At 35.4% G+C, this 22413-nt stretch overlaps 1 long non-coding RNA gene across 1 annotated transcript in view; it reads left to right on the top strand.

Moving 5' to 3' along the window:
• The first annotated feature begins 2474 nt into the window (after positions 1-2474).
• The window catches only part of LOC117099308, a 59229-nt gene continuing 39290 nt past the window's right edge, over positions 2475-22413 (top strand). Inside the window, exon 1 of the long non-coding RNA XR_004443756.1 lies at positions 2475-2815. This is a non-coding gene — a long non-coding RNA (uncharacterized LOC117099308). The remainder of the gene's footprint in view (positions 2816-22413) is intronic.

The following is a 22413-nucleotide window of genomic DNA, read 5'->3' as shown; positions in this document are numbered from 1 at the left end:
CTCCAGCTGTATTATTCACTCTGAAGAAGAAACTGCCTCTAGGAAGGTGCTTTATAGTGCCTTTAAAAAGGTAGATTCTATACCTTTAATGCCTTCTTTCTTAATTCTTACCCCCAATATTAATACTTCAAATTTAGTAAGACTTATAGAGCTAAATGGATGAAAATTTTTAATTAAAATTATGTCTACAAACGGACCAAATTATTTATAGTTTTGAACCCCCCCCAGTGGACATCATATTGCTGCTAAAACACACACCACTGGAAAATCAGAGTGAAAAGCTCATTGACTTGATGACTAACTCTCATCCCATATCAAGTTGACAACTTTCTTGCTGAGGGACCTTGAAGAAGACACTGAACCTCTAAAGCTCAATTTAAAAAAATAGTAAAGAAAGTTTGTCTATGTTCCATGGACTTTACTAGACCCTTCATAAAAATATGAACTTTTATCCTCAGAGGAAAATTGGACTGTCACAGCATTAGCTTGATTTTCTATTTATGTAATATTCCATTAATGAGAGTTAAGGACATAGTTTTAGCTAATCAAGAAGTTAGTGTTTTAGGGAAAAATATATATATAATATATGTACACACACACACACCCCACCCAAAGACAAAGCCAACCAGGAATTCAGATAAAAACAAAAAGGGACAAAACTCATTTTTGGAGAAAATGTCACTTGCCAAAGCCGGAATGAGCAGAGATGCTGGTAGCTTAAGAATAAAGAAGTGCCAGGTGCAGTGGCTCACTCCTGTAATCCCAGCACTTTGGGAGGCCAAGGCGGGCGGATCACAAGGTCAGGAGATGGAGACCATCCTGGCTAACATGGTGAAACCCCATCCCTTCTAAAAATACAAAAAAATTAGCTGGGCATGGTGGCAGGTGCCTGTAGTCCCAGCTACTCAGGAGGCTGAGGAAGGAGAATGGCATGAACCTGGGAGGCAGAGCTTGCAGTGAGCTGAGATCATGCCACTGCACTCCAGCCTGGGTGACAGAGCGAGACTCGGTCAAAAAAAAAAAAAGGAAGTAACATGGGAAATTCAAAATGATGTGATAAAATCTCCTTAATCGAAATGAAGTTCTTGCTCCCAACACAGATGAGACAGGGAAACCACCTGAGAGTAGGGAGCAGAGGAGAAGCACAATCCAATGGTAGAGAAAAGAAATGTTTTTGCTTGAGAATAAATCACTGACTCCAGAAAAATAGTAAAATATGCTAACAGGAAGTAATTTTTATTAATTGCTCAGTGGACAAACTTACTTAAGCACCTTTCATGTTCTAGGTTCTATGGCAGAAGTTTAAAGACCTACTTTAGTGGAGGGAAAAAAACGGGAGAACTTTGTGATTGATGGGTAATAGAGATTTGCCCAGGGCACACACCTGAAATCCAGCACCCATTGAGACTGGAAGTAGAAAGAAAAGCTTCTCAGAAGAGGTTCCAGTTATTCTAAGGCTTGAAGAATGCATGGGAGTTACTGAGGCAAAGAAGAGAAAGAACAGGGAGTTAAAGATGCTGAAGACATTTCAGGAGCGACTCAATTAAAAATCAAAAGGAGATCTTAGGTTAGTGGTTCCCAGCCTGTGACATTTTAGGAGCAATCTACAGTGTCACATTGAAACAAAATGTGTATGTTCCCCCTACTCACATTGACTCTTATTTGGTAAGAATAAGCCCCTGAAATGATGGATGTTGTAAAGGAGTAGGACAACCACCAGCAGAAAAATTAGAACTATTTGGCCTTAAATCCTTGCTCTACAACTTCTACCTGTGTGGTCTAGGGCAATGACTTGACACTCTTTAATCTCCATGGAGTCACTGGCAGCAACCTCATAGGTGTACTTTGGTGATAAAATGATGTGATACATGATTAACTGAGTATAATGCTCTATTCAAATTCAGTTGAATAGAGTACTGATATTAGAATTATTATTAATGTAAATGAAAGAACATGAAACTTGGAATCTGGAGACATCAAATGTGTGACATTAGGCAAGTTGCTTAGCCATTCTGAAAATCATATGGCTTAATTATTTAAAAAGAAAAAACTTTTCAAACTTTGTAAGATTGTTTTAGGAATTAAATATGGCAACATAAAAAAAACACCTAGCACAGACAAGGACCCTACTAAATTTTACTTAAATCTGGGTCTGAAATACTCATATTGTAGAACCACAAAATTGTATACAAAAATGTACTTTAATAAATAATAACAGCAAATAATTAAGTCTTTCTCTGTGTTGGGTATCTTAGGCATTTTTACATATACTTTCTCATGTAGTCCTAAAGATCACCTTTTTATTATCCCTGTTAATCCTGAGAAGTACAGTTACTTACCTAAGGTCTCACAGCATTTTTATTTTTTACCATAAGAACACCTTCTTTAAAAAGACTTCTAAATTTCCAAAGATTCTTTGAGTAATAATAGAAAAGAATCTAAACTCTAGCCCTCAAAAGAAGAGCAGAGTCCTCCTATGAAACCAGCCCCAGGGAAGCGGCATCATCATCTGTCAACCAACATTGAGGGTTTGTGTGTATTACCATAATGGTGCCTTTGAAGAGGCACAGAAATCTCTAACCTCTTAGAACTTGCTCTGCAGTTTGGAGAGATAAAGCATGTAAACAGATTAGTCTTCTTGATGCAGTGTGTATCGAAGGTAGATTGATAGTGCAGTTATTAGTGTTAGATTAGTTCAGAGGAGATTAAGGCTGCATCTGGCTGGGATGATAAAGGAACCTTCCCAGAAGAGAGCAGAGACTGAGCAACGGTTTGAAGAATGAGTAGGATCCTGATAGTCAGAGATGGATGGAAGGTATTCTAACTTGAGGATAATACATAGACTAACAATGGAAGAGGGGAAAAAAAAACCACACACCCGAAGACTATTCTGGGGATGATGAGCAGGATTTTTGGACCTAAAAGATCCCGCAGGACCATAGTGAACATTTGGGTAGGTGGGATAAGACCACATGTGAGGCAGCCTTGACTATTAGCGCTAAGAGTAATTATGACTACAATTGCAATAATTGTCAGCAACTATCATTTGCCAGCATTCCTCATATGTCAGAAAAAAGGCCAGCACTTAAATATTTCATCCTCCCAATCACCTTATGAAGGAGGTATTATTATCTGCTTTGTAGAGATGAGGAAATTGAGGTTCATGAAGGCTACGTGACTGTCCTAAAGTCACAAACTAATGAGGATCAGCCCTGGGACCCAAGCCCAGATCCATCTGATTCCCAAGATGTGTTTTTCATGATGATAGTGCTGCTACTTCTCAAAATTTTTTGGTATTTTTCTTGTAAAGAAAAGGAATTTCCTTACATGATTTTACTTGAACCTGCTAAAGTTTTTGAAATATTAATGCTCATTCCTCTTCTCTCCTGACCTGTCAGCGGTATGTACCACAATTGATCATTTCTTTCTTGATATACTTTATTTGCTCTCAGGACAAAACACTGTCTTGGTTTTTCATCTATTTCACCTTCTACATCTTTTTGAAAGTAGAAAAGTTTATTTTCCCCAACCTGCTAATGTAATGGTGGTTCAACATTTTATTTGCCACTTCTTTCCTGTATCAACACTCACACCCATTTGTGATCTCATCCAAACTATTTAGTTTTGTTTTTTAAAAATAAATTTTATTGTATATATTTAAAGTTTATAAGATGGTAGTATGGAACACATATGGATAATAAATAATCCATTATAGTAATTATAGTAAAATAATTACTATAGTGCAGCAGATTAATATATTAATCATCTCACATAGTTACTTTTTCTAACAGGAGCAGCTAAAATCTGTTTATTTGACAAAAATCCCCAACACATTACAATTTTATAAACTATAAACTACAACTCCGTTGTATTTAGCTCTCCAGACTTTTTCCTCCCATTTATCTGCTACATTGTATTCTTTGGTCTACATTTTCCCATTTGCTTCCCTGCCTCTCATCTGTAGTAATTATATTCTCTATCTCTCTATCTCTGTAGGTTTGATCTTTTCTCCCCCTAGACTCCACATATAAGTGAGATCATGCAATGCTTTTCTTTCTGTGTCTGGTTTATTTCACTTATCTCTTCCATGTACTGATGAATCAGAACCTGAAATCTCTAGCCCATACCTTTTTCTGGGAAGCCTAGACTCAGCTCCGGCTGATTTCTTGATTTCTCCACTTGGTTGTCTGAAATTGAATTCCTAGTCCTTCCCCGCCTAAACCTATTCCACCTGCAGTCTTCTACAGTTTTGTTGGTATCAACTCCATCTTCACCATGGTTTATGCCAAAGCTGTGACATCATGTTCAACTCCTCAGTTTCTTTCCCATCCCAGTGTCAAGAACTTTGGAGATGTTCAAAATATTCAGAATCTGTTCACTTCTACCACCTGCACTGCTGCCACCCAAGTCTAAGTCACCATCATTTTCCACGTGCCTATCTGATGCCGCCTTCCTCATGTGCTACTTCTGCCCTTCCCCCTTGAAGGTCTAGTCTCAGCACAGCAGCCAGAAGATTCCTTTAAACTGTATATCAGATCACTCAGTGGCCTTTTTTTTTTTTTTTTTTTTTTTACTGTATTCCCTCCCTCTCTTACTTCCCTCAGCAGCTCCACCATCACACTGGCCTTCTTTGTGTTTGTCTCCTCCAGATTGCACTAGCCGTTTCTCCTGCCTGAATTGTCCCACCTCAAATATCTGCTTGGTTAGTTCTCTTGCCTCCTTCAGATCTCAGAGCTCATTTTTCCAAGAGAGTCTGTCCTGATCATCCCATGTAAAAGTGAAAAGTGTCACAGCCCACCATCATCCCTGATTGCCCTTATCTTGATCTAATAATTCTTCTTTCTGTTTTCCATAGGACTTATCCACACCCCATAAACTACTTCATGACTTATATGTTTATTGACCATTTCCCCCAGGAGAATGCAAGCTCCTGGGAGAGGACAGATATTTTTATCTGTTTTGTTTACTCTTCACAGTTCCCAAATGGCTAGAAACAGCCTGGTACATAGAAGGCGTTCCATTAAAACTTGTTGACATTCATCTGAATGTTGAATAAACAAACACCCACAGTATGCATTTTTCTCTCATAGATACGTGTTTTCCAAGTGCCCAGGTAAAGTCATTTTTCTCTTCTAAGAAGTGAACATTATGCCTGAACACTTTAAAAACTTGAGTGAGATATGCAGAGAAGTAAAGCATATTGTCCTCAGGACACAAGTCTTTCTATGCCCAAACTTACCTTGAGGAGATAATATCTGGCACATTGTAAATGTGAATGAAATAAGTAACTATTTCAGCTATTACAATAGATTGGGAGAATAGATAGCCAAGGGTTGACCTGGAAATATGTATGAAGGAAAGTGTTGAAAATAACTAATAAAAAGTAGCCTTTGAGATAACAAAATGGCTATGTTTCCTAAACAGAGAGATTTCTTATGTTCATACTAAGTGATTAAAGCGACAGGCATGCAGAAACATTTATAAGTAGCTGTGCTTTTACTATGCTCTAACTTGAATATGTGATGCAAAATGTGGACATCTACAGAAAGCACTATGAAGGAATTATCAGAAATATTGAGATCAGTGAAGCCTAAACTGTGTCCAAGAAAATAAAACTCGTTTAAAATGAGACCACATGGTACAATACCACACACTGCACGTATATGTGAACATTTGCATACATGCAACACTGATACAGAAATAAAAATCATCCATACAGTCTTAAAAAGTAAGAGTACAAGCAATGGAATATAATTAGTCTTCCTTTGGCATATCTGTTTTCATGGAAAAATAATATGATAAAATTCAGCATAAATTAGGTACTGAAAAGTCTGCCAATCAAAGTTTTCCCAGTAGTGAAAAGCCCTGGTTCTTGTTTGCAGAAACTCTGTCTTTATAAGTAAACCTCATCACTGTACTCCTAGAATTCTGAATACAATCTGCTTTGGTGTAGACTGAATTCCTGTTTCAGCGCACTCAGTTGCTAGTTTATAAAAGTCTACAATATTCTTTTCCTAAAGTGTGTGTGTTTGTATGTGTGTGGTAATTACCAAAGTTTTAGTTTAATGAAAGCAGTTCACAGTGATATCACATAATACCAGGCTCTTACCATTCACCCATAGATCCATTTTTCTCTGCCTCCTTCCTAGCAAAGTAAGTATTAAAAGAAAAAAATAATCATCTTCCTTTTGATGCCATCTCTATGGCAGCAGAAAACTAATTTTGTTACATCTTGACACATCAGTATTCACTGTGTTGACTATGGCTTTATTTTTATATAAAGCCTAAAAAGAGAAAATATTAAACAGTAGTATAACATATTTGTCATTTTTACAGCCATAGTTCCAACCCTCAGTTGAGAAAGGTTACTTTTTCTTTGATGGATCCTTCAATGAGATATTTATTTTTGTACCACCATGATTTCACAGTGTGCTGTTATGAAAGTAACTCAAATATTACATATTTAAATCCTAAGTTTCTCCATAGTGTCAATGAGCGGGAGATAAAAGGCCAACAAATAAAGCCTTTTATTTGAGAAGAGCCAGTCAATAATTTTAAAACACAGTAAGAAAATTTAAATTATAAAAGGTAAATGGATTTATATTTGGAAAATGACACATTTAAAGTATTCTCTACAAAAATCTTGTTTTAAAAACAGTGTTTCATCAATTCTTCTTGACATCCATGATAATGACAAAATATCCTTACACATTTTCATATGTATTATTTTCTAAATGGTATAATAAAAGCTGTCAGCTACCCCCGTGCATAAAAACAGAAAAGTAGAATCCTTTGTTCTGTGAGTGACTGCATTTGCACATTATAGAACTATGAAATATTTACAAAGGGAAGGTTAAATCAATACGGCTCTAAAATTTGTACTTCAGTCTTCGGGGATTTATACCATCTTGATTTAATGAACTACGAGGAGTGAGAATGTTGACACACAGAAAAAAAATATTTCGGTTTCTCCTTTATTGTACATACAGGAAGTATTGAAGTAGGATTTGTTGACACCTACGAAGTAACTAATTATTACTTCAACTATCATTTGAGAAATCTCACAGCTAAAAGCAGATGCCAGCCATCAAAAAGAGAAAAAATATGCTGCATACTACAGTAAAGAAATACTGTATCTTCATTTAACGTAGTTTGTCAAAAATCTTTTAAAATATTTTATATTACTAGTATTTAATTTTTATAATACAAAGATTAGCCCAGATATATCAAACATACAAAAATATAAATACTATATATAGTTATCTAAAATATATTGTATATGCTATATATTATAATAATGTATGTGCATTTAATATGTCAATTATGCCTATATATCTCATTATATCACAACAAATCTGAGTTGTGAACCTAACTTTTCTTATTGTAGTACAAGACTATGTTCATCAAACAGAACAGAAACATCTCTTATTTGCAAAAATAGCCAATCTCAGTTTTTTCCAATGAAAGCATTAACGAGGAAGTACAAGGATTGAAGGAGGGAAACAAAGAGCTTTGAAAAGTGCATTTTCTTGATACATAAGACAGAATCATAAGTACTTATAAAAGGGCATAGGATATGTCAAGATGAAAACTTAGGTGAAATGCAACTTCTTTTATAGAACTGATTCGTTCAAGTTCACATTGTTACATACATATGTTATATTACATTGTATAAACTAGAAAATTCTTAACATCATCAGTGGAAACATCAGACTGTATTTAGAGGTACTGTTCATAAGTGCATTCAATCCAAATGTACTAATTTACAAGGCCCAGTGATTTCAAACTCTTGATATAACAGAGACCAAGGGGAAATAACAAAATTTTAGTAGACTCATGACTCTGGTTCTAACAATTGTCTCCTCTGTGATCTAAGGCAAGTTACTTTTTCTCCCTGAACCCCAATTACCAGCCTATGTAAGATAAATAAACCCGCTTACCTCACACGACTATTTTAAAGACCCAAAGATGTTATAAACTCTGTTTGTAATGTGTTATGTAATTCTGGTGAGACGTAAAAATCAGTTTTACCTCCATATTACATATTGCTTAAGTTTTTATTAAAACAACCCCACAGTAATTAACAACTATTTATTGAGCACAGATTCCCTGAGCACATACCTGTTAAAAAGCATATAGATTTAAAAAGATATTTTCCTGTGCTTTCTTCTAAACATTTAACATTTTACATTTAGGTCTATGATCCATCATGATTTAATCTTTGTGGAAGGTATGAGGTTTATGTTGATATCCATGTTATTACATGTGGATGTCCCAACAGCACTTGCTGAAAAGGCTATTCTTTCTCCATTGAATTGCCTTGAACCTTGGTCAAAAACTAGTTGGCATATTTGTATAGGTCTATTTCTGAACTGAAGACCAGAATTCCCTTAAGTGTATAGCAGTGAAAAGGGGAAAGTCAAAATTAAATTAGAAAGGAAAAGAAAAACAAAATTCATTGCATTAAACTAAACATAATTATGTAATATTTCTATTCAACTGGAAATGCTTACCTCATCTTTTATTATACTTCACATGGGCCTCTTAATTAAGTAATGATGTTATTTTGCTACTTGGCTGAGGTTCCCCAGAAAATAAAACATTAGATATAGCTCTAAGTGCTAATGTGCAATTAGGGACTGCAGAACCCGAGAATAGAAGCAGGAGACAAAGGGAGTAAAGGAAAGATGGATGCAGTGGAAGCTAACTGAAAATGTGTCATCAGGTGGCTGAAAATAAATGCAATTGATTGCTTGATTTCCTGGGACCTTCCTCTGAGAAACCATATAAGCCGCATCTCAGGACCATTCTTTGAGTACACAGAGAAAGGGGAAAGAAAAACAATTTTCAGCTAGCTCCTACCCATCAAAATGTTTGGTACACAGAGCATTAATTCTTGTTGACTTCCAGAATCTTCCAGCATTCCATGGCTCTTGGTGAATAGGAAAGCCCTGAAGCAGCGGTGAGATAGATAGTATGAGGTGAGACACTGTTAGATCACATCTGTGTGAACTTAGTCAGAGCCCATAGTGCAGTTGGATCCACTGAAAAATGAAGCTGAGAAAATCAGAAACAGGGTGTAAGAGATGGCTGGTACACAACACACAGAGTGGTTACTACGTTCCAGTTTTATTCTCACAAAAATACCTACCTACCCCTAATCTGATGATATTCTCATCTTGCCAATGGGTCGCTAGATCACGACTGAGCTAAAAATTCCAGCCTCCCTCAAGTACCTCTTGCCATGTCACGCATATATTAGAACCAGGCACTCCAAAAGAAAACAGGCCTATTTACTGGACAAAGCAGATAAAGGGAAAATCCTGGAATAGCTCTTATTGTACCATTATTTTACTAATAATTTCCAACCTCTAATGCCATGGCAGAAAAATCGTAGGATCTTAGTGTTTTCCTCGTGTACATTATACTAATTACTCAGCACTCTTGAACTAAGACTTGAACACTGTTGAGTGCCCATTAAGTTACTTTGCTTCTCATTTCAAAAGAAAAAAAAAAGTCAAGAGGAAAGGATCTGAAATCATCAATGTGAATGATCAAGTGGTGTGAGCAAGCTTCAGCAACCCAGGCTTTGTCTACGGCTCGGCCTCCTTAGAAATCAGGGCCCCTCCCTTTTCAAACTCTTGTAAATGTAGGCAATGCTAGTTTCTCCTTGATCTTTCCAGACTGTCTTATCAGATAATTATGCTATCTGATTAAAGGAGAGAAAGGGGCTGTCTTCATTAGCTAGCTCATACAGCTAGATTATTTTTATAGCTATAGACAAGCTAATTCTAAAATGTATATGCAATGGCAAAGAAACTCGACTAGCCAAAATAATTCTGGTATAAAGGGAAGTTGGAGGACTCACATTTTATAATTTTAAAATCATTATAAAGCTTTGGTGATCAAAACATTGTGGTTTTAGCGAAGGGGTGGGCTCCTACATCAATAAGACAAAATAGAAAGTTGAGAAATAGACCTATACAAATATGCCAACTAGTTTTTGACCAAGGTTCAAGGCAATTCAATGGAGAAAGAATAGCCTTTTCAGCAAGTGCTGTTGGGACATCCACATGTAATAACATGGATATCAACATAAACCTCATACCTTCCACAAAGATTAAATCATGATGGATCATAGACCTAAATGTAAAATGTTAAATGTTTAGAAGAAAGCACAGGAAAATATCTTTTTAAATCTATATTAAGCAAATAGTTCTTACATATAAACACCAACTGCATAAATAATTTTTAAAAATAGATGTTAACAGCAAAATTTAAAACCTTGGTTCTGCAAAAGATACTATGAAGGGAATGTAAAGAGAAGCTAAAGGCTGGAATATACCAATTACAAATCACTTGGATCCTGAACTTTAAAACTCAACAGTAAGAAAATGATCCAGCTTTAAAAAAAAAAAATTGGGCAAAAGGTTTGCACAGATACTTCATCATAAAATATATACAAAGAAACCAGATAGATGGCAAACACACACATGTACAGATGTCCAACGTCATTTGCCATTAGGCAAATGCAAATTAAAACAACGGTGTGATGTTACTAAGCCACTAACAGAAGGGCTAAAACAAAAAGTACTAACAAAACTAAGGGCTGGGGAGGAAGTAGAGCAACTAGAACTTGCATATAATGTGAAGATAGCGATGCAAAAGGGCAAAGTCTCTCTTACAAAGTTAAACATACTTTCTATATGACCCAGCAATTCCACCCCTAGGTATTTACCCTAGAGAGATTAAAACTTATGTTCACACAAAGCCTATACATGAATGGTTATAGCAGCATTATTCTTATGTGCCCAAACTAGAAACCCAAATGTTCTTCAATGAGCTGATAATCAGTGTTACAGACAATGGAATAGTACTCAGCAAGCAAAAAGAACAAACTACTGATAAACAATACTCGGACAGATCTCAAAGTTGTTAAGCTAAGTGAAGAAAAGCCATTCTCAAAGGTTAAATACTATATGGTCCCATTTATAAGACATTTGCAAAAAGACATAACTGTAATATCAGCAAACAGATTAGTAGTTGCCAGAGGATAGGGTGGGGAAGGATATTTTTATAAAGAAGCAGTACAGAGTAGGTACAGGGTAAGTTTGAAGGATGATGAAATGGTCTATAACCTGATTGTGGTAGTCATAATACAAATTTATACACTAAAGCTTGTAGAATTTGCCACAAAATAGTCATTTTAACTCTATGTTAATTTGAAAATAGGGGATTGTGGGAGTAAGTTAACTTCATTCTGCAGAGGAAGATACCCCCAGTGTAGTCCAGTGTATACTTTCTTGTCCACTCTCAGGCAACTTTAGATAATTTTAAGAAAAGGACTAAAAGAAATGATTTTACACTGTATTTCTCTCCAAATCCCTAAGGTTTCCTATGAATAATATTTTCTAGGCAGGTAACCTTTTAGATTATAATAATATAATTCATGCCCCAAGTTCTTCTGTATTTCAAATTATCATTTTTTCCAATCAAGGTATTATTAATCATTAAATAACATTTGAAAGGCACACTTAGAAAGTAAAACAACCTTTTAGAAAACTAATTGTTACCCAAAGCATCTATTTTCCCCTGTCACAAAACAAATGTTTGTGAAAGATGCTATACCCTTCCAGGAAATGTGGTCAACCTTCGTCAAAATCACAGTGCTGCTGTAAGGGTGTCCTAAAACACCATTCAGAATTATTGTGATACCTTTTAAAAAGAAATCATTTCTTGTCTACATACAATTGCGACCTATTAATAGCCAATATACCCAATCTGGACTAAGTCCATGTTGCGTGACCCATATTAGACGGTAATGATTTTTTAGATACAACAAAGGCACATTTTTCAAACCTATGACCTGGAAGTGAAAGACTTTAAATTCCATTAATAATTTCTTGAGACAGCAGCCTCCCTACTGTGAAGTCCAGGGAAAGGTGTGCATCTGTTATTAATACATTACCATAATGTTCCAACCATCTGCCTAAATAAAAACTAGGATGGGGAGGTATTTAAATAAATATTCTTGCTGAGAGGGAGACTAATTACGATGTAAAATTCCAGAGGCTTTTACCAAAAATCAATACTAGATCGGTAGTATTGTTTCTTCTACTATGGTTTTTTTTTTTTTTACTACTATTTCTTTTTAAAAGACTGAGTTTCCAAAATCTACTGGAATAAACAGGAAAACTCTAGATCTGTGTGAGCTCTATTCCTAGATTATGTTTGTTGGTATTTTGGCTTCAATAAACCACATGGCAACTAGCAGCCTGCCATTTGCTGTTGTCCTTGATGTGTTACCCAATGTGGGAATAGAGCTGCACCCTAACAGCTTATCTAATAAGACATTCCCAGCTGAACACAATAGTTATACCTCTCACCGGTAAAGCGAGAACAAAGTTTATACATAATGGCTTAAGCTCTATTCTAGGAGTGTATTCTAGAATTCCAAAATCCTAGAACAAGTTGGTTTGATTTTCAAACCCTTTGGTTGAGCTTTCTGTCCTTGTGAGGTATTATTCTTCCTTCTGGGTTTGATCATGGGGCAAAAAAGTCCTAGCCATTATCCTGCAACTGTGCTGATGTCTTCACCGGTCTTAGACCTCAGGACATAATCTTAATTTTTACAGACATGACTCGAAATGCACCTCTGGTTGGCTTGGATAGCTGATCGTCATCTCTAGCAAAACTGTTAAGCCTCTAAAATTGCCTTTGTCTTCTGGTTAGTCTCATGTCAAAATGAGATGTAGGAGGGAATGAGAGAGGATAAACTCTCCACAATGGAGAAAAGGAAGAGGTCAAATGCTCAGGCTCACTCAGACCCACGGTATGGGACTAATAGCAGTGCTGCCAGAAATTCTTTCTCTTTCAGAACTGGGCTGCTTTCTATGTTCCAATACGACATGCTGAACTCTGACCTCACATGTATCTTTTAGAGAGTAGACGTTATTCACCAATTGACTTAGGTAGTTTCTAGTCCTTGCATATTTATGTTTTCTATATCTTATGGCACAAAACAGACTAAAAATTTGTACAGTATGAAATGTATATCGAGTTTGTACCTGAAATTGTGCCAGATAGTAGGTATATGGAAACATTATCACGTCTTTCCTCTAGGTGTTTGTATTACGATGGAGAAGGCATACATAGAAAGACTAAGATACAACAGGAAGAGAGGAACATAAACAGATGTTCATGAGAAAGCTGTGAAAGCCCACAAGAATGATTTGCTCTCACACACAGTGCAGTCAGGAAAAAATATCAGGCCATGATGACACAGATCATGAAATCAAATCAGATAGAGAAGTGCATAAAGGACATTTCAAACCAAAATTCTTCATCCCACAAAATGTTTCCAGTCAGTTGGTTGTGCTTATTTTTTCAGTGGGCTTGTTACAGAGTAGCATAATCAATATTCATGTTCAAATGATTAATAGTCTTTTAAAACATGTGTGAATAGAAGTATTGGCAGTAAAGAAAAAAGAAAAAAACATTCTTTTCCAAAAAAGAATATTGGCAGTGTGGCAATTCTGGACTCCTTTCTGAACATTACTGCCTGTTTTCCTAGTGGTGGTTTATTGTGCATATATCAATTCAAGTGTTAATGGATATTTTGTGTATATTCAGTGTCTGCCACAGTTCTAAATGCTTTACACGTACTGCATTTTCTTGGTTCTAAGATGTATTTTTTTCCACATTTAACAACCTTTGACATTGGAGTATGACTCACATATGATGGCTTATAATAATTTAATTGGTGGCATTTTCTTTTTTCTGGTGCATAGCATAAAATAATGCTGTACCTTTAAATCAATAACATCACCGTATTAATTAAATATCATGGTAATTCTTTCAAAACCCACATCAATCTATTTAAAATCTGCATTTTAAAGAGAAGACAAGACACTTACGTAGGTTACATACCTAGTAAGCATCAGAGCCAGTAATCAAATCCAGGGAGTATGGACTCCACATTTGTGCTCTCAGACACTGTCTGTAATGCCTCTCAAACAACACTGCATATTACAAACCAGACCTTTTGTTCTCTAATAAGATCACACCTACTGAAGAAAATATAAAACATCCTATTCGTATTAATTTTTAACAGAAAGTGTTTTTGTAGTACACTCCCCTGAAAAAAAAAAACAAACATTGTGGCACAAGATGACCATGAAAGAAATAGAAACCTCCAAGCAGTCATGCAAAGACTCCAATACTTTCTCCATGTAGAAAAACATCATGTGCAATTACTAATGGAAATTCCATATTAGAAGTTGTGAAGAATCAGGAGAAAAGCACCTGGTAGGGAATTGCTGAGCTGACACCAACACTGAGTATATGGTAAAGACAGAAATTACATAAGGCAGAGTTTCTCCACCCCAGCCTTCCTGACATTTTGCAGCAGGTAATTTTTTGTTGTAGAGGGCCTTTTCATTGTCCTTTTATTGAGCAGTGTCCTCGACTCTACCCAGTAGATGCCACTAACACTCCCACAGGGTGACAAGCAAAACTATCTCCAGACGTTGACAAATGCCTGTTGGGGAGCAAAATCATCCTCAGTTGAGTACCACTGATTTAAAGTATCTTCTATTATCCCATATTCTGTAGCACACAGAATATATTCAGTGTGTGCTGTTGGTGATAGGAGTGAAGAATAGACAAATAGGTGAGAGAAAGAAAGAAAAGGCAAGATGGAGGAAAAGAGGGAGACAGAAGCAAAGAGGGTCTACACTGTTTACTAATACTCAATCAATAGCAGTTCCTTTTAACTCTAAATTCAGAGACTAGACAGTATTCAGTAGTACTATAAACCAAACAGAAAACTCACTCCTTAATGCAAAATCATATTTAGTAACTCTTATATGTTATTTTAGAAAGAATTTATATAAAATGTCAACCACAAGAGTGAAAAATAACTGTTCCCTTAGGAGTACAATGGTTATAGATCTGATTTTCTTAAGCATATTATGAGTTTGTTTAAAAGAGTTAATAAACAGTGTTATTGACAGACGTATGCTCATTTCACTGAGACGAAATTGTAATTGAATTGATAGGTAATGACCCTTTAAATCATAAGAGTAAAACCCAAGTGGATTCTTGCATAAACCCCAAGGCAGAATTTCTCTACATTAGTCATATTATTATTGATATGCTGTCATGCTGATATTAATACTCCAGCATGATGCTACATCAATAAGGCATTAAGGTTTTTATATATTCTGTTCTTATGAGGAAGTTTTAGAAAATATAATAAAAAGGAATAGCTCTGTGTTAACAATATAAATCTATTCCAAATGCATTAATCCATTCAGTAAATATTTATTGAGCACCAATCCAGAAATTGTGACATAATTGTAAGCTTTTTTCTTGAAATATATTCATAATAATAAAAACCCAACTCTATAGTTCAAATATGTGTAATTAATATGTTGTTATTTGCATTTATATGTTCTAGCTATCTAGAGGTTAGGTTTTTGTCATTAATAAAAATATGTAGTTTAATTCTTAAAGTACTAAAATGCCCTCCTCCCCCAAGACATTCCACAATTAGCTAAAATAAAGATAATGACATAGAGGTATCCTATTTCACTGTTGTAGCTACTTTCACCAACAATCTGTCTCTCTTGATGCTCAAAACCACTCTGTGAGATTGAGCAGGTTTTATTATTATTTATCCATTTTTAAGATGGGCAAATGGAGATTTTAAGGGATTAAAAGACTAAACTGAGAATATCACACATTTAGTCAGTGAGAAAAAAAATGGGATTTTTTTTACTCCAAGCACTATTTTTATTACACTATAGTAATGTTTCATTCATTTTTTGTAATAATAGATAATAGAAAATTATTCTTGCATTTCTGTTTAATAAAATACATTCTAAAAGCAGTGCTTCTCCAATCAAACTGGGTGTCAAAATCACCTGAGTCAGTGAGTCTGGGTAGTTCATGATCCACTCTTTGAGAAACATTGCCTTTAAATATTAATATTTTAATATTTGAAAATGAATGAATACATTAGATTATATTCCCAGGCTCAGAAAAATTCTTTAGAATGGAGATAAAATAGAGAAAAGGCAAACAGGACTGAAATGGAATGAAAGGCTGTTAAAAAAAAAATGGAAGCAGATAGTAACATGAATTCCACCCATTGTATGAATATGCCTTCAGGAATCCTTGCTGTAAGCCATACTTTTAAGACTACACTTATCCTCAACCATCTATTTTGAATTAGAAAACCCATTTCCCTCCAATTGCTCTTACAGTAATGCCAAGCACATAACCAAATTTCCAATGACTGTTTTGTTGTTGTTGTTTTAGAACTAATCCAATGTCAGCCTGATCTTGCATGTATATCATAGTAAGTCTTGAAAAATTTAGTGTGTCCTCTGTTCTGTATCTTACAAGTTCTTGACCTAGACTATTTGGTAGTCCTGTCAATTTTTAGTAATGTTTATTTCAATGTAAGAGATTATATTATACCCAAAGGTTGAAATTATAAGCCCACTTAACATCCCATTTAGTAGAAAGGAAGAAAGGTCAAAAGTGATAAAATATGTCAGTATCTAGAAAATAATAAAAATTTACATTTGTATGGTGACTTGGAGTGTTCCCAAGATGCTTTAACATATATTATCTTATCTGCTATAGACCTATAAACCAGGCAGGAGCCATAGTCTCATTTTGCATAGGAGAACTTAAGATTACAATGATGTTAAGTGATATGTCTATGGCCACATGCCTAGAAACAGACAAAAGTTCACTTCATCTAACTCTTAAACTAGAAGGCCTTCCTATGTAGTATACATCAAATGCTAAAGGGTTTTTTTACACCTGTCCATGCTTTTTCTATGTTGTCTTCAATACTTTCTATTTCTTCTGTGGTTACATGATATCTATGCTCCCCAAATATTTGCCCTACGCCTTCTGCTCTTCTTCCTCTACATTTTATCCCTGAGTCATGTGATCCAAATATTCTTTTCCATTCCAATTTCCTTATTACCAATACTGCCTAAATTTATGTTTTCAATTTAATCCATATATTTATACATCCAACTATCTAATGAATTATATCTCCTTAGATATAATTACAGGTGTGTCTCACTCGTTGTTAATGAATATGACCTCACCATGTACACTAATAAAACTGCTTCTCCTGTATTATCTCTCTCCTGGAGAATGATATTATCATCTCATTGCCCACTCCCCACATCCAAATGCACAAGTCACAGTTCTGGTGGATTTGACTTCTAAAATAGTATCTACCATTTTCTCTTCCCTACCACTGCAGTCACTGCCTCCCTTCATCACTTTATTTTATCTTGCCTGAATCACAACAATATTTTCCTAACTGGTCTCTCTTTAGCTTCTCCAATTTCTACTGATCATAGCTGCCAAAATATATTTTTGAAAACAAATCTGGTCATGTTGATCGCATGCCTCCCTGAGGAACTTGCCAGTGCTTTCAAAATCAAGATCAACCATTAGTTTAGTTCATATTTCTGATTTCTGCTTCTATCCTCTGCCTCTCTGCTGACTCATATTTCCACCCACCATACTTCTTTGGCCATATGTGACTTTCACTGCAGCTATACCGAACTACTAACAATTCTTCAAACATATCATGCATTTTCTGTCTCCCAAACATGCTGGAAAGTCATTTACCCTACCCCATGACCTTGACATAGTTAACTACTTTTCCCCCAGAACTCAGCTCAGATATCAAATTATACATAAAACATTTTTCTATCTAACCACACTCTAATTTATATGCCTCCTCATTGTATTTCCATTTGCAAAGAGCCATTAAGATGTTCATACATTTTAAACATGTATTTACCCTTAAAAGTTCCAATATATAGGAAAGGTTATAAGTATGACATTTCAGACTTTCAACTTATGTGACTTTTAAACTTATTACACAATACGTCAGTACATCAACTGAAAAAGAATATTTTAAGCTATTGTTTTACTCTTGGAAACATTCAGGTTTGGCAGTGTTGACATCAGTTTTTCTCTTCAGCAATATTTGTGCAATTATTTTGATATATTATTGAATGTTATGGTTATTTTGTAAATAATGTAAAATTTAGAAGAAAAGAAAAAATGCTGATACAAGTAAAAATACTGGTTCTACAAGTGTAATAAAATTGCAAAAAGAAAGAAATCAGGAAATTTTTAGCTTCAGTCAGTCACTCACTAGAATTAAACTGGTTGGCAGTGTCCCACTGCAAAGAAAAGAACAAAGGCCTTCTGTGAATAACTGTTGGAAACATATTGTCTTAAAAGAAATACAGTCACGGATTTTATAAATTCTTTTGCTTTGGAAAATGGACTTTCCCTTATAACTAGTAAGCATATTGTACAAATTTCACACATTGTACTTTCATAGAACTATCTAGGAATGCATTATATCTTATCACATGGGCCTGTTTGTACCCATGAAAACTGAGAAGCAATCTAGATATGCACCAGTAGAATGGGAACGAATTAATTGATGCCACAGTCACTAGATAGAATATTATGCAGTCTTTATTAGGAAGGCTATGTAGGAACCTGAAAACATAGTTATAATTTAGTATTAAATTGAATGGCAAATTAAACACTGTATGCCTATTAATTCATTTTATTTATATATATAAATAATATATCCCTATATATCAATAATATATCATTCTATACATAATATATCACAATGGAAAATTATTTGAAAGGGTTATATCAAATTTACCAGGCTCTTCAGTTTTAATAGTGAAATTATAGATAATTTATCCCTATATTTCAAGATCTTTATGATTGTTATTATTTCTAGAAATAATGAGATGGTAAATTTCTAAAAGTTTAGGAGGAGGCTATTTCTATAAGCTCAACATTGGGCAAGGAATGAACATCAATCATATATAAAATAAATATCTTGCAGCTTTGTAAATCCTCTATTGAGGAGAAAGCGTATTTTCAGTTATAAAAGAGGCAGATGCATATTAGAAGCATGATTTTGCTATTTTTTAAACCTAAATATGATTAAAAGAGCTGTGAGTAGATGTCAAGGTGACAAGGGCTGAAAAATACTGAACTGTTCTATCGTCAATTTGTTCACATGGATCTATGTTTTCTAGAATCCCCTTATATCACTTCAGCTTAGAGTTGGCTAAATGGGAAGTTGCATGAGATTTGAGAGATAGAGGTGAAACACCAGCCATTACACTCTAAATATCAACATTGGTTGGTGGCAAACAGAGAAAGGTGCCAAGGATATCTAACGTATTCCAGTTTGCCTTCCTTTCCTACTCAGCAACCAGCTTTCCTTAGCAACTGTTGGCCATAATAACTAACAGAGGCCCCAGGCCTATCACCACCATTTAGATGTGCACTAACCCAGGAAGGTAGCAGTCACAAAGTACCAACTTCCATAGATGCCTGCATCAGACCTCTTTATGGTCCTACTCTAGTAGTAGTATGATATGACTAGCTTCCAGAGTTTCCAGCAAATTCTGACTCATTCCCTTATACTAGAAATGGCTAGGGACATTTCTCTGATCTTCTAACTTCCACCCTCCTTTGGAACACTATTGCCAGAAAGGATATAGGATCTTATATCTATAATAATTTCCTTATACCAAGATATACTTCTGTGTCAAACTAAAGCAGTTATTGATACCAGAAGCTGAGAGTGTCATAAAAATCTGAAATAAGTGAACTGGCAGTAGATGGAAGTTATGAGTGTCTTACTGTTAGTAAAGGCCTGAAAGATGGACAATTTCTATTAGAGGCTGAAGAAAAGGGGATCTAACATGGAAAATTAAGCTATCAAATAATCACATATAATCTAATATATATATATACGTGTGTGTGTGTGTGTGTGTATATATATATATATATATAATAGGAATAGACAGTGGTACTGAAAAGTAGAGGCTGAGTTTTCTCCTAAAGCAGTATATATGATTACAGATGAACTCTGATTGGAGAAATGGTTACTCCAAGGGTGCTTGTTAAAATAATGTGGATTGCACCTAACTTCCAGACTTTCTGCTTCAGTCATCAAGGAAATGTCCAGGAATCTGTGTTTTTTAAAAAGACCCTAGAAGACTGTATTATCAATGAACCAATCACCATTAGACACTCAATCACAGAGAGGGAGATGGTCATAGCAGAAAAATTAAATAAACTAGCCAGGTCAATGGAAAATGGAATACAGGTCAAATCTCACTCGAATTTATAAGCAAAAATTCTAGATATGTGCATTAGGTTGAGGAACATGCACACAAATCAGTCGTGAAATAGAAATTTAAAATAATATAAGACATCCTCCAACTAATAATTATTGTTCTTTTTTTGGTGGGGGAGGGTACTTCATATATATTAACATTGACAAAGTAGTTTCAAGAGAAAGTAAAAGAAACAGAAATGTAAGCACAAAAGGTAAAGTAGTCAGATTCTAAAAAGGAAAGGAAAATGAGAGTTTTTTAGATATTACATTTAGTTACACTATAATCTCTTCATGTAATTGCATATAAAGTATCAGTTTTGAACATTAAGAGATGAGTCTTAGACTAGGATTGAGACAGAGACTAAGGTAGAGTCTTCTTACCATATCTTCAAAAAATCATTTTCTCAATTAGTCCTACTAGAGGTCAACATCATTTCTCACAGTCTGAAGTTGCTATTGCCTTTTAAGCAAACATCTTATTCTTGTTAAAGCATTTTTATGATGACTACAGCAAATTAAAGATGATCTAAAAAATTGCTATACTTTAGGAGGCCAAGGCGGATGGATCATGAGGTCAGGAGATCAAGACCATCCTGTTTAACACGGTGAAACCCGATCTGTACTAAAAATACAAAAAAAATTAGCTGGACGTGGTGGCGGGCATCTGTAGTCCCAGCTACTCGGGAGGCTGAGGCAGGAGAATGTCATGAACCTGGGCTGCGGAGCTTGCAGTGAGCCGAGATCATGCCACTGCACTCCAGCCTGGGGAACAGTGTGAGACTCCTTCTCAAAAAAACAAAATTGCTATGCTTGCTATGACATTCAAATTCTATGTGTCAATTTGGCTAGGCTATGAAGTCCAGTTGTTTGGTCAAACACTGATCTAGACGTTGCTGTGAAGGTATTTTATAGATGTGATTAACATCATCAATCAGCTGACTTTAAGTTTACTCTCGACCTTGTGAATGGATCTCATGCAATCAGTTGAAGGCCCTAAGGGTGAAACTGATGTTTCTTAAAAAAGAAGATATTTTGCCTCAGGACCATGACACAGAGCTTTTGCCTGAATTTTTGGCCTATCTGCCTACCCTATAAAGTAAGGACTCAAACTGCAATGTTAGCTTTTGCCTGAGGTAACAGCCTGCCAGTCTGTCCTACAGATTTAGGACTTATCAGCTCCCACAATTATGTGAGCCAATTCCTTAAATTTCTTTATATGTATACACACACTATATACACATGTACATATACATATCCTGTTGGTTCTGTTGCTACTGATACACCTCCCAGTGAGCAGCAGAGACTAGTTCCTTCCCACCAAATTTGTGCAAACCTTTGTGGAGTTCTTGACCAGTAAAATACAGTGGAAGTGATGTTCTCAGGACTTCTAAGGTTACATCATAAGAAACCTCGCAGCATTCACCTAGGTTTTCCATGACACTCACTCTTGGGATGCTTGTTCTTGGAAGCCAGAGCCTAGCTCACATGGAGAAGCATGCATAGATTCTCCAACAAATAGTCCAGCTGAGCTCCAGCTGAAGCCAGCACCAACTGCCAGCCATGGGAGTGGCCATCTTGGATGTCCAGTTGACTGCAGCCTCATGAGAGACCAAGAGCAAGAATCATCGCAGTCAACCCACAGCACAAAAATAAAGACGTTTTAAGCCAACAAATTTGGAAGTGATGTGTTATATAGCAATAGATAACTTCAGTGATGATAAAGCAAAAGGAAATGCCTCAAATACTGCAACCAGGAAGAGAAAATTAAACATTTCTTCTTCACAGAAGAAATATCACAGAAAAATTATTTTGCACCCAAGGGCCAAAGATTTAGAATTAACTTATTTTTAATTTTATTTTTAATTTGGCTTCTTGCAAGTGAGAATTAAAATACAAATCTGAACACCACCCAAAGCACATTTTTTATCATAAATTTCTCTGCCATCAGATATATAATCTTCAAAAAACTACTCACAGAGAAGTGTCTGGTGAAAACTGAACACAAGTAAAATCTGTATAGGCCAAGGAGCTTTTCTGTAATAATCTGCAAGGATAATGCTACCATCTAATCAACCTAATTTGCAAAATGCCAAAAGCCAGTAGTATGTAATCTTGGATAGTGATTAACATAGATTCCTTAAAGATGGGCAAAAGCAAAAAGTAAATTATTTTAATACATAGATTGAGCATTATAAATTCTG

This window comes from Trachypithecus francoisi, unplaced genomic scaffold (genome assembly GCF_009764315.1).
Source record: "Trachypithecus francoisi isolate TF-2019V2 unplaced genomic scaffold, Tfra_2.0 Lachesis_group16, whole genome shotgun sequence".
Taxonomy (NCBI): Eukaryota; Metazoa; Chordata; class Mammalia; order Primates; family Cercopithecidae; genus Trachypithecus; species Trachypithecus francoisi.
The sequence above is the reverse complement of the archived record's forward strand: the minus strand, read 5'-3'. Positions and strand labels throughout refer to the sequence as shown.